Genomic DNA, 18,593 nt, shown 5'->3' on the forward strand with positions numbered 1-18,593 from the left:
AGGTGTGTTCACTGAAAATTTCCTGACTGAATATCAAACAGTGCAGACTAAGATCAGACTGCACAGAGGTGCAGGCTAATCTTGGTCTGCACTGGTGGCAAAGGCAGAATAAGCTAAAGGCTAAATAAATTCAAGCAATTTTGATTTTGCTTTTAATTTTCTTTATGCAATTTTGATTTTTTACAAAATGAATGTGTTAATACCTCATATCAAGCCTGTAAAGAAATGCTGCACTGCTCTATTTTCTACATCATGTTTTCAACCATCAGAACTAGATGTTACTTGTATTTTCATGCCACTATGATTTTCAAAAAATATCTACATTCATCCTTTACTGAAAATAACTAATTTTACATTAACCTTAAAGAAACTGCTCCTAAAGTGCTAGTCCTACATGTAAACATTTTTCATTTTGATTCTCTTCTTTTTGTTAAAGGGACATGCCTCCTGCCATAAACATCACAAAATCAAACCATTTAAAACATGAAGCATTGTCTATAGAATATCAGAATGCATAAATCAGTATCTAGAATATCTGAATCTTAAATCAATGTTCAGAATATCAGAATCCATAAATCAATATCTAGAACATCTGAATCCTTAAATCAGTATCTAGAATATCAGAATCCATACATCAATGTGTAGACTCCAGAATCTATGATAAGTACATATATAGAACATAAGGACCTATAAACTCATATCTAGAATATCAGCTGTCTAGACAATCAAAATCTATAAAATATATAAGTCTAGAATATCAGAATTCAAAACTCAATATCATTTCAGCTGATAGTTTATAAGCGTGATATCAAGCACCTTCTTTATTACATCACTTATTTCACTGAGTGACTAACACAGTCACTCTTCTTTATACTTTTGAGTTTTTGTTTTTTTTTAATTCATCCCGTAATGCTTTTACTCCTTGATTTTTTTTTTTTTTAAATCTTAAAAATTGTTAAAAAATAAATGTTGTAAATTTTACAATAAACTGACATAAATCAGCCCCTTTAATTTCTGTCACTGCTGGGAAACATAGGCAAAACGTAGTGAAAAAAGTAAAAAGAATATCTTACAACATGCATCTATTCATTCACTTGTTCAAACATACAGAAAATATAGCTTTAAAAAAGAACTTTTCAATTTGTGATTCAGCACTTAAACTACCTTAAGCTGAAAAAAATTCTATACATGCTTCTCATGCGACATGTCTGGAGGCTGCAATTTCAGTGTCCATGCACACAGCATAAATGCATTTATGCAAATCAAAAGAGTTCTACATTAAATACAAAGCCTTACGCAAGAACAATCTGACTCCCATGCTTTCATGTACATATATACTAAAACATATTTATGTGTGGCCCAATTAAGGCTTCAAGTTTTCTGTCCCATTCTGTTTGTGCATGTTCACAGAAAAAATATGCTAGAACAGCTGTTAACATGCTTTTTAGGAATTTTTTTTATTTCTCAATAGATTTTGCAAAACTATTTAAAACAAGGGCTGCGTTCAATAAACGCTTGATGCCCCCAGTGGCATCCTTGTTGATAATTTTGCATCTAAGTCCAAAACGAGGTCAAGGTCAAGGTCAAACTGAGGTCAGGTGATGTTTGAAGATGAGGAATGGTCACAGTTTACATATGTATTAGTATCAATTCATTCTTGTAAGGGGTATTGATGCTAGACGAAACGGTCCCATTTGGTGAACCAAGAGATGGCCCAGATAAAGAAACCTAAGTCCAAAATGAGGTCAAGGTCAAGGTCAAACTGAGGTCAGGTGATGTCTGAAGATGAGGAATGGTCACATGTTACACCTGCATTAGTATCAAGTCATTCTAGTAAGGGGTATAGATGCTAAACGAAACGGTCCCATTTGGTTAACCTCGTACGTACAGACAGACGAACAAACGAACGGGTGGAAAGGACAATCACTATTATCGCATAGGAGATGTAAAGAACTACAACGCTGTGCCCAGGTTCTACCTTTAATCGTTGAAACGTATCTTAGAATCATGTAAACAACAACGGATATGACGTAGACGTCACTAGCGCGACGTCGTATGTTAAAGCGCGGTAAATAACGTTATAACATTTTCTACATTTATATGCCTTCCACATCAGTAAAACTGTCTTTGTGCAAAAGATGTTCAAAAATCTCAATACTGCATTCTAAATGAAAAATAAAAGAAATGGACAAAATTGCTTAGTCTACATCAAGAAACCTTACTGAAGGTAGAAAAATCCATTCGGCCAAATAATGCAGACACATGGACCGAGGAAAAATCTGCATAATGGGTAGCAAATAAAAAGAATAAAATTATCAAAACTAACAAGATGTGAAAGCAACATCCATTCATGAAACTTTGCAATCATTTGTCATAAAATGATGACATGCTATTTACCGTACATTCGGGATGTAAGAAAGTCACTTTTTGCCAGTTGTATCGATGTCTTACGTACAGTCAACTATGTCTTTAAGGGTCACCCTTGTAGGAGACAAACATGACTTTATTAGTGGGTGGTCTTTACTCACAGATTAAAATAAACTGTAACTGTTAAAATAGGAAACAAAACCAGCTGTCTTTAAGGCCAGTGGTCTCTCTTCCGAGATTGTCGTTTTCACTGGTTTGACTGTATTTAGTATTCATACACGTATCAATGCAAAGTCTCGTATTTCAGATGATGCGATTCGTGTGCTACTTCAAAGTAAGGACTTCATCAATGCCAATTATATTGATGTAAGCATCATAGTCCTGTTAAAGTCAGAGCTGTTTTTCTGTAGTATAATAGTATTTCAATGCAATGCATATATGTGCAGAAATGTATTCAAATTCAATAAAAGATAATAGGTAAGTGTAGATTTCTCTGAAGCATAGAGCACCAAAAACACAGCCTCAGAGCCACGCATTTGCAAAGTAGGCCCACAACAAAAAGAAGCTGTAATGGAAAAATATACCAGACGGGTTGCTTCAAAAATCTAACAAGTACATATGTTTATGCCAAATATAGATAGAGGGGATGGAAGCGGTAAGGGGCAAAAGGCGGGGATGATGGAGAGGAAGCCGAAGGGTAAAGCAGAACAAGGACGTACACACAAAGGGAACGCCACGTTCCTCAGTCACAGCCACACCACAACGTAAACCACAATAGCGCAGACTTATTCTTTGTTGACATTTTGTCATCAGAAAAAATATATCTAACATGCTTAGAAAATGTAGAGACGGGTTTAATTTTGCTACGACTAAACGAAAAAGGGATACTTGCTTTTAAGAGGATAAATTATTTCTGTTAACAGCAAGTTGTACGACATGAAAGTTGTTTTATGTTTCAGGGACACAAGACGTCGCCAGCAAATATTGCTTCCCTCGGTATGTTACGGTTACCATAGTTAATTTTATGGACATTGATAACCAATGTATGATAGGTGGGAAAAGAAATCCTTTTCAATTAATTCCCCTATCATTATTGTCCGTCAGTTTTGATGTTTATTCTTCTCTTTTTAAGCTACATTTTATATATATTTAAGTTATAATACAACTAATTATTACTGAATTTAAGTCCATTTGTGAGAACAGACCCACGAATTTACAGATATGACATTTAAAAGAAGCTAATCTAGTAAGTTAAATTACTGAAAAAGTTTCTTGGTTTTTTTTTTCTGTTGTTTTTTTTTGTTTAGGACCAACAAAAAATTTAGTGACATTTTGGGAAATGATCTGGCAAGAAAAGACAGATAAAATCATCATGTTGACAAACTTGGAAGAGTTAGAGTTTGTGGTATATTTCTTGAATTTCAGATTAGAAAAATGTGTATCGGCATTTGAGCCGCACCATGAGAAAACCAACATAATGCGTTTGCGACCAGCATGGGTCCAGACCAGAATGGGCATTCATCTACGCAGTCTGGTCAGGATCCATGCTGTTCGCTAACAGTTTCTCTAATTGCAATAGACTTTGAAAGCGAACAGCATGGATCCTGACCAGACTGCGCGGATGCGCAGGCTGGTCTGGATCCATGCTGGTCGCAAAGCTACTATGTTGGTTTTGTCATGGCGCGACTCAGATGAGGTAATAATCCTCCAAAGCCAGATTACAATTGCTACACAAGGCACTGACAAATTAATTAAAAAGATGAGAGGAATAGTGAAATATTAAGGACATGTTCAGTTTCAATATTTGTAGAAATTTAAAGATGTCGATAGCTCAGTAGGTAAATAGATTTCATTAAAAATTAAGCAATTCACCTATAGAAAATGAAATGTGAACAATACTGACCTGAGGAAGGAACTAACAATATATATGGTGGATACAAAGTCACATGTATTGCTGAGAAGAAATTTGCTGAATTCGTGGTTAGGGATTTCACCGTTAAACGGGTAACATATTATCAGATGTACCTGAAATACGTGTTTGTTATATTTGAATGATATCTAAGTATTCTTAGTAAGTTTTGCACATTAATAGACATATGAAAGATTATCCTTCTTTGTACTGCTTGAAAACAACATGTTTGTAGACACGTAAGTTTGTAATATCCCGTTATCGTGTATACTTCTCATTAAATCGGCAATATGCATTCTAAGAAATATTTCTTTCGATAGAAGACAAAGTCTCCTGGTGTCTGACGCACCGTAATATTAGCATATTGTTGACAGGTTAGACAAAATCACAATTTAGTTATAAATAATCTGTGAAACTTAAGGTACATACATGTATATCATTCAGAATTCAGAGATATGAAAAGTGACACAGTATCATTATAATGCATGGCCTGATAAAACGGTCCCACACAATATGTCTTCCTTGATTGAGTGTAGAGACATTGTTGAACGGACTTCTTCAGAAAATGCTGGTCCAACAGTGGTTCATAGCAGGTAAATATTTTTAGCTTGAGTAATTTACTTTTACTACGTTTTATAATATATACTTGGTATATCTTTATAGTCTGAACTAATTGTCATTCGGCAGAATTTTAAGTTGCCGGGTAACGGATCTAATATTAATCGTTTTATTTTCGTAAAACTTTAAAAACAGACTGACCGTTGAATTCGACTCATTTGTGAAAAGTAAAAAGCATAATCTACATAACACAATCAAATTTAAAGCTTAAATCGTAAAACGCGAATAAAATATCAATTAACAAATTGTAAAATAAAATGAAAATAACACGAAAAATATCCATCGTACAATGTAAAATGCGTTTCTTTGGACAATGTTGCATAGTTAGACGAACTTTTTATATACTCGTTCTGTTAATACGCTGTTTGATTTACGTTTATTCTGTTTTCATTTACATTGATTAGTGCTGGAATTGGTCGGACGGGGACCTACATTGCGTTAGATATTCTAATAAGGGAAGGAAAGGAAGAGAACTCAGTTGATACATACGGCTGTGTCATTGCTCTCCGAGGGCAAAGGTACATATGGTACAGAATTTGGTATGTACTATTGATGCTATTAAAGTCGATATAGTAACCCAAATTGTACTTTTGATGATTGTTAGAAATAATACTCTTCAACTTCACCTAAAACCGTCAAATACCTGACAGATCTATTTCTTGTACGGTTTACTTGTCTCACGAAAGGTTGTCCCAAATATATTTCATTGAAATATTAAATTTTCTTTGAAATACATTTGCAAGAACATTATATTTGGGCGAATAGCTTTACATGTATAATTACCAACTACTGCGTTCTACTTTAAATTATTCTTGGAAGAAAGTTTATCAAATAGTCTACTATAAACATGTCAATTTACTCTTGAAATATGTTTATAGGAATAGTATATATGTCTGCATCACTGTGTTCTGTATGCACTGACATGTGACCCTGACTCACATCCTGTCACTGCTATCCCTCATTTCTTCACAGATGAAAGAATATCAACTCAATTTCAGGTATATCTTATCATTATTACCACAAGTATTTAATTACAAATTGTTAACGTATGGTATTCCCATTTTAAAATACCACAAACAGTACGTCAACATAATATGTGGGTCGCACAAAACATGAAATATACAAGGACTAACTGGCCAGTCAAATATACAAAGCAAATACTGTTTCTACTAAGCAACGTGACATTATTGTTACTTCATTGACCGCAGTTTAAATATGAGAAGTTGAGAAATTTATTTTTTCTTTCGAGGCATTTTCCAATGTACAAATGTTGCTGAAGAACAGAATTGATGAAAGAAACAAAAGCAGAAAAGAAGACAGGAAAGCAGACGATATCCCTGGTATAACAATTTATTTTATTCGAAAGTCTAATGTCTTCAAATAAATGATAACTTTCGACAATGCTATTACAGAATAATTTTTGCTATTGATTAAAATTTGAAAAATAATACTTTGAAGATATTCTTTCTGCCTTGCATCCATATAAAATGATAAAGGAAGTATATCCCTTTAATGAATTTAAAATAAGCTAATTCAACACTTTGAGGAAGAATGATACATCTCTTTTACGTTTAAAATGCAATTAAAAATATCAAATGAGGTTTTAACAAGGAAGAGTTTCTCATTCACGTGTCCTTGATCAAGCGTAGAGTGCATACAGTGTACTTCTAACTTCCTACTTCTAATTCACCATCAGTTACATTTCGGTGTACCCATTATAATTCTATCATTGAAAGTAGTACTTTCAGGACAAACTTTTGATATACATTTGTACATTTTGACGGAAACTAAGCTTTTAAAGAAGTCATTTACCTTATTGATAGTAACAAATGTATTATTCAGTAAACGGCTAAATTACCAAAAGCGTCTCAAAACTGATGAATAGTTATAAATTCTTTATGGATCAGTCATGTTCTTCACATTATATTGACCAAGATTATGAAATAACTCACGCTTTTAATTGATGACAGTAGAAAAAATAATAAGTACCTTAATCGCTTACGTGATAGACTTTTTGTATACAGAAGTTAAAACATTGCAACAAATCAGTAATGTCGTTATTTCCTATTATCTATTTTTATATGTTTTCTATAGGAAGTGCGTTCGTCCTAGACCTGAAGTTAATGTATTTTGTATTTTATATTCGTTACGGTATTTTTGTTGATCATGCAATATTATGCATTTATAACATGTATGAAATCCGCAATTCAACGTAAAGTCGTTTCGACGTTACATAACTTCCATTTACTTGTTTATCTGGAAAAGGGCAAATTATTGTTACTATCGTGTTGGTGTTGATCTTTTTTGTATCATGGCTTGTCTGTTAGTATATTGTTGTTCAGGATGCCCGAAGAAAATACAATAAAATTTTGAAAAACTTTCTCCACTGAATCTTAATACAAAAAAAAGATTTCTGCCGACCAAATATTTACTTATTCATTTATGTAGACAGTTTTCTCTATTAATGTCACATATTATCTGGCAAGTATAAAATTTCATTTTATCCAGATGATATATGGCATAACTGCCTGTTAGTGTCCACTACTTCCGCCATGGATTCACATTAATAAGTAGATATTATGATAGCTAAGGTGGCATATTTCTGCCAACCACATATTCACTAATTTATGCTGACAGTTTTCTCTAAAATGTTACATATTCGGTTACTTTCCGGCATATATAAAAGTTACGAATTACCCAGATTATTATCTTATCAGGACAGAATTGCCTGTTAGTGTCCACTCCTGCCGCGACATATGTACATAAATGATTGGATATTTTGTAAGTTTTCCTAATAGCCAGTTGACTAAAAATAGATTATGTTGAGCATTATTTGTTTCTTATCTTTTATCATGGTTACACAAGAAGGACTGAGAAAGTCACTAAATTTCCAGGCGGTTCAATTTACACCTGTTTCGTTTCATCTGTATTGACACTGTGTTGCATAGCATAATGCTATGTATTTTTTGTAAAATAGATATTTTTGACTTCTTAATCTCCGCTTCAAATAATTCGCGAGAACTCAAAATGTATAATAGCTTAATCACATCTTGGTGCTGATTTAGACAAAAAGATTCTTGTTATCAGCAAATAAATGTCTAACTGGAAGAAATCAAGATAATTAGTTAAAGAAAGTGTATATTTTGCATTGTTTATTATCTATAATCATGTTAATACCAAGAGGAACAAAGACAGTTATTCGGACGGATGTATTGTTAATTTCATTTGGGTGGGGACTGAATTTCCAGGCTGTTTTATTCAAACCGGTTTGATTTTATGTGTACTGACACTGTAGCGTAGCCTCATATTACGTATGTTTTCGTAAAATAACTATATTTCACTTGTAAATCTTCTGGTGAAATAATTCATGTGGTCTCAAAATGTGTAGTTTAGTCACATTTTGATTGATGCTGATTTAGATTACAAAATTCTTGTATATCATAACGTTACCGACTAAATGACAGGAATCAAACGATCTAGCTAACGTACTATGTGGATAGTAGTAGTGATCACTAAGAGGCAGTTTTGTCCTGGTAACTAAAGATGCTTGTAAACATGGATAAAACGAAACTTTTCTACTTGCCAGATAATCACTGAATAATTGACATTTTAAAAACCTTCGAGATAAATATGTAGCTATGTAGTTGACAGAAATATGCCAATATATGTACCGAAAACTTTATGTCTTTCAGATGAAGTTCATCGAGTTCGGTTGACTTTGACAAAACACGATAACATAAATGCTGTATATATTAATGTAAGTATGCTTATATACAGATGTAATGATAATGTCTTTCTTCCACGGTTTAAGGAATTCTAGCAGGCAGATAATCTTTTTCAGGTGAAACATATGCACTGACCACCTTTGAATTTTCAAAAAGCTAATAAGTCTTTCCGAAATAAGAGTTAGTAATGAGGTTTAACACATGTAGACACATATTACACATTACACGATAATGGCTATAAGTTTAAAATGGACACAACTTTTACAATTTAAATCTAAAATATAAAACCACTTTCCATTTCAGGGATATATGAAAACTAATAGATTCATCGCAGCTCATACCCCTTTACCGAATTCTATAGAAGACTTCGTATCAATGTTATATCAGGAAAGGTGCCCTTGTGTTGTTTGTCTCGATGAGGAAAATATCAAAGATAAGGTACGACTTATCCTAGAACGTGAAATATTATGCAGCTCTTTTCAGGAAGTCAATTTATACACTTATTTTGTAGAGTGGTATACATGTACATGTTTCATATGCTGTTCAGTTGTCATGTAAAACATCCCTTTCTTTCTATGATTTGGTGTGGGTTTTTTTCTCTCTCTCAAACTACTGGGCTAACCATTAAAATGAAGATGAAGATATAATTGAAAGTGTTCTACGTGAGCATTCAGTATCACTTCGCTGTGAAAATTATACGATTTTTTTCACTGATAGAAAGGCACTAACTTAACGGGTTTTTTTCACAAAAAATATTTATGACCGTTTTGCAACCTATTTTATTATAAATGTACTGGTTAAAATCAATCCCGAAGAAAAAGATTCCGAAAAACTAGACGCTTTAAAAACATTGAGACTTTTATTTTCGTTACATTGTATCAAATAAATAAAACTTTGGTCAATTAATGTTGACTACAACATAAACTTTAAATTACAAAATAATCAGTATCAAGTCATTGGAGAATGAGGGTAGATATTGAAACTTTGTCTAGTAGATATTGAAAACATATATATTTTATATTAATGAATTCGATCGGCATTACATCAGTCCATGCAAAGCAATTTGTGAGGATACATTTTGTATATCATTCCAAACAAAGTTAATTTGTAACATTATGCAAGCACTACTTTAAAGTGGATACAATTTATAAGTTAAATTGATATCCGATGTTTCAATACATTTACCTCATATGTGTTCTTCAGACGGTAGGGCAGTTTCTTCCACCAACCAACAAAGTTTCTATATTTGGTCATTTTCAAGTGTCATGTTTGAAGAGTGACTAGAGAGCAAATTTTGTCATCCGGAAGTTGAAAATCTCGCAAACTGGATCGGTTCGTTGTGATGATTTCTTTTTAAAAATTATTCAGTCGTTCAAATTATGCACATGTTTCCATTAGATATTTTCGATACATTTCGTTTTGATGGTTGTAAAATTGTTTCTGCATTCTATTAGAAATAAACACGATATTGCTGGAGTAGGTAAAATTTGTAAGACGATCCTTTCGAACTATAGAAAGCAATCATAGAATGCAACTTAGCAAAATAAATGCAGACTCGATTTGACGGTTCGATCCTGGGTAATGGAAAGTGCAGCACCCTTCACGCCACCTTACACCGATTCAAACGGAATTATTTTGATATGATATTAAAATTCTCTACCATAAAGCTTTTTCTTCAAACTTTAGATGAGTATATTATATATGCCTATCGATTTATCAAAATACACGTGAACGCTAGATATTTTCTTATTCGGCATTTTGTTCTACATTATAGCCGACAGAGGAGGAATTGTATATCCGGCACTACCAGTTCAAAGGTTGGAGCAACGCTGAAAGTGTCCACTCTAGTGTCAAACCTTTCTTGAATCTTATTTTAGAAATTGAAAACAGTATAAAACGCCATAACTCCAAACAACCCGTCATAGTGCATTGTTTGTAAGTACACTTTGTTACACTTGTCCAATTGTCTTATCCACTTCAAGATTTCAAGATGTTTTTCACCCTGGACCCACTAATGTCATATAATCATAACACGAACATATTAATAAGGAATGCAAACAAAGTGATATGCACAACGAATTAATGAAGAAAGCTATATGATATGTCAGACAAAACACGTTATAATGCATCAAGTAATGGAAAAGTATATATCAGCCAAACACAGACAATATCATCTGACTAAAAGTGTCAGATGTATAGATACACAAATTAGAGTGTGTGTAGAAGTAATGAGGCAAGTATTTTTCATGAGAATCGGAATTATTTCTCTGAAAAAGATAATGCTACTTGTCTCCTAAAAGATTAGACTTGTAAAGATGACAAACGCGTGAACCTCTATCTAGTGACATAAAACGACCTTCGGAAGCTTGCAAAGTGTGTTTCATACACTTCAATGCACATAAAGTAATAGCTTAACAAAAGTGTAATCAATTCAAATACTGTTCAAAACAAGTCTTTTTATTCACATATTCCAAGTATCTTTAGTAAAAACTGATCTTTCAATCTTGTTTTAACAACTAATTTGCAGCTTCGGTAATGAAGCATTTTAATTTTCCAGGTTAATAATTTATACATATTGGTAAATGGCCTTTTGAAGTGTTGCTTTTCATATTTCTTTATAATTTTTCCGAGTTTCTATTGATTGACGTATCATGCCATAATGTGCATGTGTATCTGTATTGTACTTAACGCTAACAAATGTAGGAAAGCATCAAGTATGTCGTAAGCTGAACTCGTCTAACACTCACTGGCACCAAACCAGAACGAAATTGTCGTTGTGCAAGTTATACCTTACCTACTGTGTATGCTTTTGTGTGTGTACGCGTGTATGTGTATGTGTGTGTATGTGCTTGTGGTGTACGCGTCTGCGTGCTGTGGGTTTCGTTTTGTGGAGGCTGCGTGTTTGGTACGTGGCATTCCCTGTTTGATATTTGCCTTTGTTTTTTTTGAGAACCATGGTACACAACAGAAAAAATATGTACAATCATTTCATACGAGTGCTTAAAATAAAACGCGCAGTTCGGCAAATATATCCTATATGCATATTTATCTCTCATCGTCCAGTCATTTTTGCATCGCAGAAACTCTCGGCGGATGTCTTGGATAACCTTCCCTATTGACTTTCCGTATTAGGTGAGAAATGTGCGATTGAAATTGGCAAGCATATTTTCCCGTTGTGTACCATGGTTCTTATAGTATACCCAGTGGTAGATTTTAACAGACTCAATCAAACTAAGTCTGCAATTTTCACTGTTTGCCTTGTTCTCGGTGTTTCCGAGGGATCTACTTTTCAGATTATACACAATATATTTACTTCACAACAGCGGGTGTTAAGTGCTGTGTGGCAGCCGTAAAATGTCGACCCGACTTCATCTCAGTGCTGTTATATTTTCTGGTCATTCGGATCATTGATTTCAACTTATTTAGATTTGAAGACTGAGTACTGCTTAAGCCGGTGCTAGGGGCGTGGGCAGTGTTGCATTTTCCATTACTGCTCATGAATAGACTCAATCAAACCGAGTCTGCAAATTTTCACTGTTTGCCTTGTTCTCGGTGCTTCCGAGGGATCTACTTTTCAGATTATATTTAATATGTACAGTGGCATTTTCTTTCGGGTCTGGTGCCAGTGGGAATACCAGCCGATATATTTGAAGCTGGGTATTTGTGCCTTTGATGTGTAAATGATATTGATGCTTCAAGTGCACTTTTCACTTAACGCATTTCATCTATAGGGATGGAACAAGAAGATGTAGCCTTTTCTGTGTAGTTTCCATACTTATCGAGAAGTTTGCTACCATGGAAGAACTAAGCGTCCTTAATACAATATGTCAAGTTTGCTCGAGACAGCCGTCCTCATTTCAAAACATCGTAAGTAATGTTTGCAGTCAATCCTGTGAGGTTTGATGACTTTATGTCAAATACACTTTTAAGATATGTCCGACACAAATTCGAACGGACGAAATGACGATTTGGTATTATGTGGTCTAAGGATCGCGGGGTCGTGAGTTCGATCCTCGGATGGGGCGTATGTTCTCCGTGACTATTTGATAAACGACATTGTGTCTGAAATCATTAGTCCTCTACCTCTGTTTCATGTGGGAAAGTTGGCAGTTACTGGCGGAGAACAGGTTTGTACTGGTACAAAATCTAGGAACACTGGTTAGGTTAACTGCCCGCCGTTACGTGGCTGAAATACTGTTGAAAAACGGCGTTAAACCCAAAACAAACAAAAAACAAACAAACAAATATATCGTTTCCCGGTCGAAGATTACTTAAATTTTATTTTTTTAATATATTATTATCATTTTTATTATTATTATTATTATTATAACTATATCATCGTTAATCTAAGTTACTTAAATTACTTAAATCCTGCTACAGTTGGGATAACGAGTGAAAGTTATGTACAGATAACCCATTTAAATCTAAAGGACTGGTGCTGTTTTGGCATTGACGTCTAAATAACTTTCTTTTACATATGTATGCCTATAAAACAGTAGTGTTTTGTTTTTGGTCCTGTTTCTACTGGATCTTTGTCTTTCATTTTGTTACCAATATGTGAAACGGATTTACCTGCTTGAAATCATTTTATCTACACTTTCATGCTACAAGATATGATTGATCAGGGGCGGAACTGTATGTTCATTAAATGCATGTATATAATCTCGTAACTTTTATGCCACTCACTGTTCCAAGGCAGTGCACCACTGTGTACTGTTTGTCCCGCCTGTACACTGCCAGAGAATATTACTTTTAGGGGTCGCGTCCTTGGAACTTGTTTTCTGCTGTGGTTTTTTTTTTCAGTACTATCAGTACTACCTGTATATTTTTATGCTAAATTACAGGAACATTTCCAGTTCTGCTACGACTGCGTCACTGAGCTGTTGAAGATGTATGACCGGAATACCTACTGCAATATCAACAACGTGTAAACAAGTCAGACAAATGGTAGACAGATACACTCTGCTTTGAAGCCTTTCATGAATTGTCTATGTGGATTTAATAATTATTTCGATGCACAACATACAATAATCTTTAATGGTGCCAATGCCTTTTGATGTAATAGCCATTTGCTTGTTGTCCTTTGTTTTCCAATGCGAGTAATGGTTTATCGTAAACGAAAATGAGATAGGAAACCTGCTCGCGGACTTGCAGTAGACAGATGCATTAAATGATGCTTCCTTAACTTAAAGTTATGCAGAAAATGATTGTTTCCTTGAACGTTTCCCTTCCCTGACTAAGAGATAATGTAAACGATCGTTTCCCTCCCCTGTCATGTGATAGTGCACAACTTCACATGGTGAATGATATTTCTGTAATGTTTCATGATCCTAGGTTAAATACGTTTTGAGATACATGCGACACAAACTTAAATACAATTTTATGCAAACGTTAATACTAAGTGAAGGGTCATAATTCTGGTATGTCTGAATGAAATTTCTAACAAAGCCCAAGATGATCAACTTCACATGCTAAATAATAGTTCTGTAATGTCATAGTTTTAGGTCAAATACTTCTTGTGATGCATGCGACGCCAAATCTGAGGCCCTTTGTATGCATATTTTACTAAGCGAATGGCCATAACACTGGTTTAGTTGTGAGAAATCCTGATTATAACACCAGGTTTACAATAGAAGCTGTACTTTGTATTGTGACTTTATTGGCCCAAAAAGATTAATTCTTTGGTACATGCCAAAGACATTTGCGCTTTTTAAGGTATCTGATCCACAAATAGGTAAACTTTCTATGCCTGGTGACCCCATATTCACTGCGAAATGATATATTTTACACTGCAATAACTGGATTTCTGTTGGAGTATAATTGAAGGATATAAAGTAAAAAAATATTCTTTTACATATTTTGTCATGTAATATATAATTTCTTTTTCAGTAGGTAATACTTTTTCAAATAATACATAAATTATTTGACCTTACTAAGCGTCAATATATGAACTATTTCAGTAGCACTGTTATATAGAACTTGCTTATTTGTGGATCGGATACCTTAAACAGTCTGGTGTACACCAGGTGTCATATACCTGTTTTGTATTTATATGCCTGTATGTTTGTGTTGTTTTTAATACATCTTACTTGTATGTCATGTACGTACTAACATTGTAAATGAAATGTAACAAGGCAGTCTGAAATACAGCTAGATCCCCCACAACTGCTATGGATAGTGAAAGGGTAAACATTTGACCTTTAGCTGTGACCTTGACCTTGAACTGACATGGCTGACTCATGAATTCTGCACAACGTCTTGTTGAGGTGATCATTTGACCCAAGTTTCATGAAAATCGTCCAAGGGGTTTAGGAGATACAGAGCTCAAACCTTTGACCTTGAGTTGTGACCTTGACCTTGAGTTGACATGGCTGACTCATGAGTTCTTGATGAGGTGATCATTTGACACAAGTTTGATGAAAATCCTTCAAGGGGTTTAGGAGATACAGAGTGGACACAAAATGGAAGGCTAAAAAATTTGACCCTAAGTTATGACCTTGACCTTAAGCCGGCATGGCTGACTCATGGGTTCTGCACATCGTCATGATGAGGTGATCATTTGACCCAAGTTTTATAAAATTCCTTCAAGGGGTTTTGGAGATATAGAGCGGACACAAAATGGAAGGCTCAAATATTTGACCTTGAGTTGTGATCTTGACCTTGAGCCGACAAAGCTGACTCATGGGTTCTGCACATTGTCTTGATGAGGTGATCATTTGACCTAAGTTTCATGAAAATCCTTCAAGGGATTTAGGAGATATCGAGCGGACACGAAAGTGTTACGAACGGACGGAAAGACGGACGGACGGACGGACGGAAGGACGGACGGAGACCATTCCTACAACCCCCACCACTTGTGGCGGGGGATTAAAAATGTGTTGTCTTTTGTTGTTTCCCTTAATAATGGAACACTCATGTTTGAGCTACGTGCCATAGCACCGCCCTTTAAATGCACCAAGATAAAATATATCAAATAATCGGGAGGTAAATAGTAATTTTATACCAAAATAACTATCTTCTGCGGTTAAAATTGTGATGATATGTTTAGGTGTGCCGTTATTTGTCAACATTTACTATAGACACGTGCCAGATTGATAAAGGCACGCGCCTATTACACTACATACCTTATGAATTTAACACTGTTGAACAAAAAAAATTGACTGCTCCCCACCTTATAACCTGTATAGATGTTATCTCGATGGTGTGTATAATTTGATATTGGCAAAACGGATATCAATGTCTAAGATTTAGATAAATGTTGAAATATGAAACGTAAGCTCACGATAAAATGTAAAGATATACATATTTAAACGTTTTGATTGTGAATGTATTAGACTAGCCACTATGATTTTTTCTTTTTTTATGTTCATAGAGACAAAAGTCAGTCTATTCTAGAAATTTTCTAAGACGACTGTTGTTAAAATTATCATATGATATTGGACATATGATATAGACTAGCTCAGTTCACTACATTATATTATAAAAATGTAAAAAGATTTATATCATAGTCTAGGAGCTAGTCTATGAATGTATAATTATGTGAAGTTGTGGTACTAAATAAAACTCTTTTTTTTTCTTGAGATACTTCAAGGAACACATTCTTCTGTACACAGTGCCTAATAATCTATATAATTATGTCTTCTGGTACGCTAAAGAAAACAATAGGAAGCTTTTGCTTTGAGCTTATCGCTGTTTTTCAGTAGCATTTCAGTTATGTGACGGCGGGCAGGCAGTTAACCTAACCAGTTTTCATGATTCTGAACGAGTACTAACCTGGTCTCTGCAAGTAACTGCCAACTTTTCCACGTGAGCCAGAGGTGAACGACGAATGATGTCAGATACAATGTATTTTATCAATCATCATGCAGATAAAAAAAATCGCCTCACCCGAAATGCAATAAATCAACATGAAATAAAAATCAAAAATACTTGTCAAAACAATTGCGAACAAAAACAATATTATGTAAATTTATATTATTGGACGTTTTGGACTTAAACTACATTAATCTTAGTTCGACTCCCAAAATCAGTAGTGTAAGCCTATATTTGTATTGTTTTTTTTTCTTGTTTTTTTTTTATCTGAAAAAACTACAAAATAAATCATGTAAGTTAATTTAATCCTGATAAGATTTGTCATTTCTGATAGAAAATAAACGCACATACTAATGTTTAAGTACATATTGCCGTTGAATACATATACGGATGTCTTGTATTTTGGTTGTTTTAACATGTGCAAATGTTGAGTTCTGCTCAACCCAAGGCTAGAAGACGGGGACAGTAGAATGCGTTTCCAATACTGCCAATCAAGCGGAGCCTGTGACATTTTCACTTTTGTTCTTCCGAGCGATCTGTGCAGTTTTCCTTTTTTGTTTTATATGATTTATAATGTTATTTGTTGTTCTTTTATATTTTAAAGCAAAATCCGGTCATCAACCTCAGTAGTAAAATCTAAAGCTACTGCCGCTTATATACGGAATCAAAGCGCTAAAAGCGTTGATTTTGGCTGCTAATCAATGTGTAAAATATTGGAAAGAAAGTGACATCTGAGGAATTCTTAAGGACACGTCACGGCTGAGATAGTTTAGCATTATTACAATACACAGTCGGTATTGAAATTGTGTTTCCAATACATGTGCTCATTAGATAAATCCTCAATATCTATGTGAAAATAAGGGATGTGTTTTGTATGATTGCAACACTGTGAGTTGCTCTAATTACTGACAAATGACTGAAACAATAGGAATTCGTACGAGACATGGATAGACAAAATGACAGTATATATATTCTTATATAGTTTTAATGTATGAGTTGTAAGCTACAATATAGAATACCCATTTTATGAAAATCAAACTCGAAGTTAATAATAACTGAAAAAAATTAATTAGGTCATGAGTCATCATATACCTGTCAAAAGTTGTCATTAATTTTCACGAGCTGTCAAAATTATTTTTATCTCTCTATTCTACAAATGCATTGTTTTTGAAAGTATCTTGTTCGGATATTGTAGTGTTTAACTTACTTTAAATTCCACATTAATATTTGTGCTTGAAATTGCTTTGTTGAGCTCACCGAAGTCACATATGAATGTCTGTTGTTTTAGTTAATTGTCTGTTATAAAGGTACCAATTCTCAATATCAAGATATAAGAATTGTTCCTTTCTGGTAGACAAAGGAAACTATTTGGTTGAATCATAATATAAAGGTTTATGAAAAGAACTGAATATTTTTTGTTTTTATTTGTTTTTTTTTTGTTTTTTTTTTGTTATTCACCGGAAATTCAAAATGTGACATCACCTTAATATAAACCAGAAAAAAACGTTTTTTTTGCAAAATATCAGCTATTGTTTTGAAATTAATCCTTTTTCACAGCCAGTCATTGTTTACAGACAAACTGATTCAGTCTTGGTCCTTTTTGATTATTTGTGACGAAAAAAAACAAAGACAAATATCAAACAGGGAATGCCGAAAACTACAAGATAAGTTACAACGACGGTGTTTTTACTATTATAAATAAATAATATATATAATTTCTTTCGTTTGAGCAGACGAATTAGAAAGAAATTATTTTTCCTTAAAGCAATTAAAGTCTCCGCTAGGGGTAGCTATATCGCTATATATGTTTCTCACGAAGTTATCGTGCGTATCAAGAACTGATTGTTAGTTAGTTTAGCTTTGGGTTTCTGACAAATCACTACACGGAAAAAGTTTTAATTTTTTTGAATATTTAATGTTATTACTGGTTAGACGGAAACAAAATTGGCTAAATAAGATGTGGTCAAGTTTGTTGATCTGGAATAAAGTTTTCAGTCATTATGTTTTGTATTTAAGTTTGATTGTATATCTACAAATATGTAATGAAGTTTTCTTTTGTTCGTCTGCAGTACATGAGTTTTACAGGTGATTTTTCATGATCGTCCGGTGAACGCAATCTTATTAGACTACACGCTTTTGATGAAATAGTACGAGTTTCGCAG

General features: G+C 33.9%; 1 long non-coding RNA gene across 1 annotated transcript; it reads left to right on the top strand.

Annotated features, from left to right (window-relative positions):
- The first annotated feature begins 5,771 nt into the window (after positions 1 to 5,771).
- Positions 5,772 to 18,374, top strand: LOC128550833 (uncharacterized). Its single transcript, XR_008368495.1, has 8 exons — positions 5,772 to 5,892; positions 6,144 to 6,234; positions 8,587 to 8,651; positions 8,923 to 9,057; positions 9,823 to 9,951; positions 10,394 to 10,554; positions 12,351 to 12,486; positions 13,464 to 18,374. It is a non-coding gene; the product is annotated as an uncharacterized LOC128550833 (long non-coding RNA).
- Positions 18,375 to 18,593: the final 219 nt, after the last annotated feature.

Source organism: Mercenaria mercenaria, chromosome 18, assembly GCF_021730395.1.
Source record: "Mercenaria mercenaria strain notata chromosome 18, MADL_Memer_1, whole genome shotgun sequence".
NCBI lineage: Eukaryota > Metazoa > Mollusca > Bivalvia > Venerida > Veneridae > Mercenaria > Mercenaria mercenaria.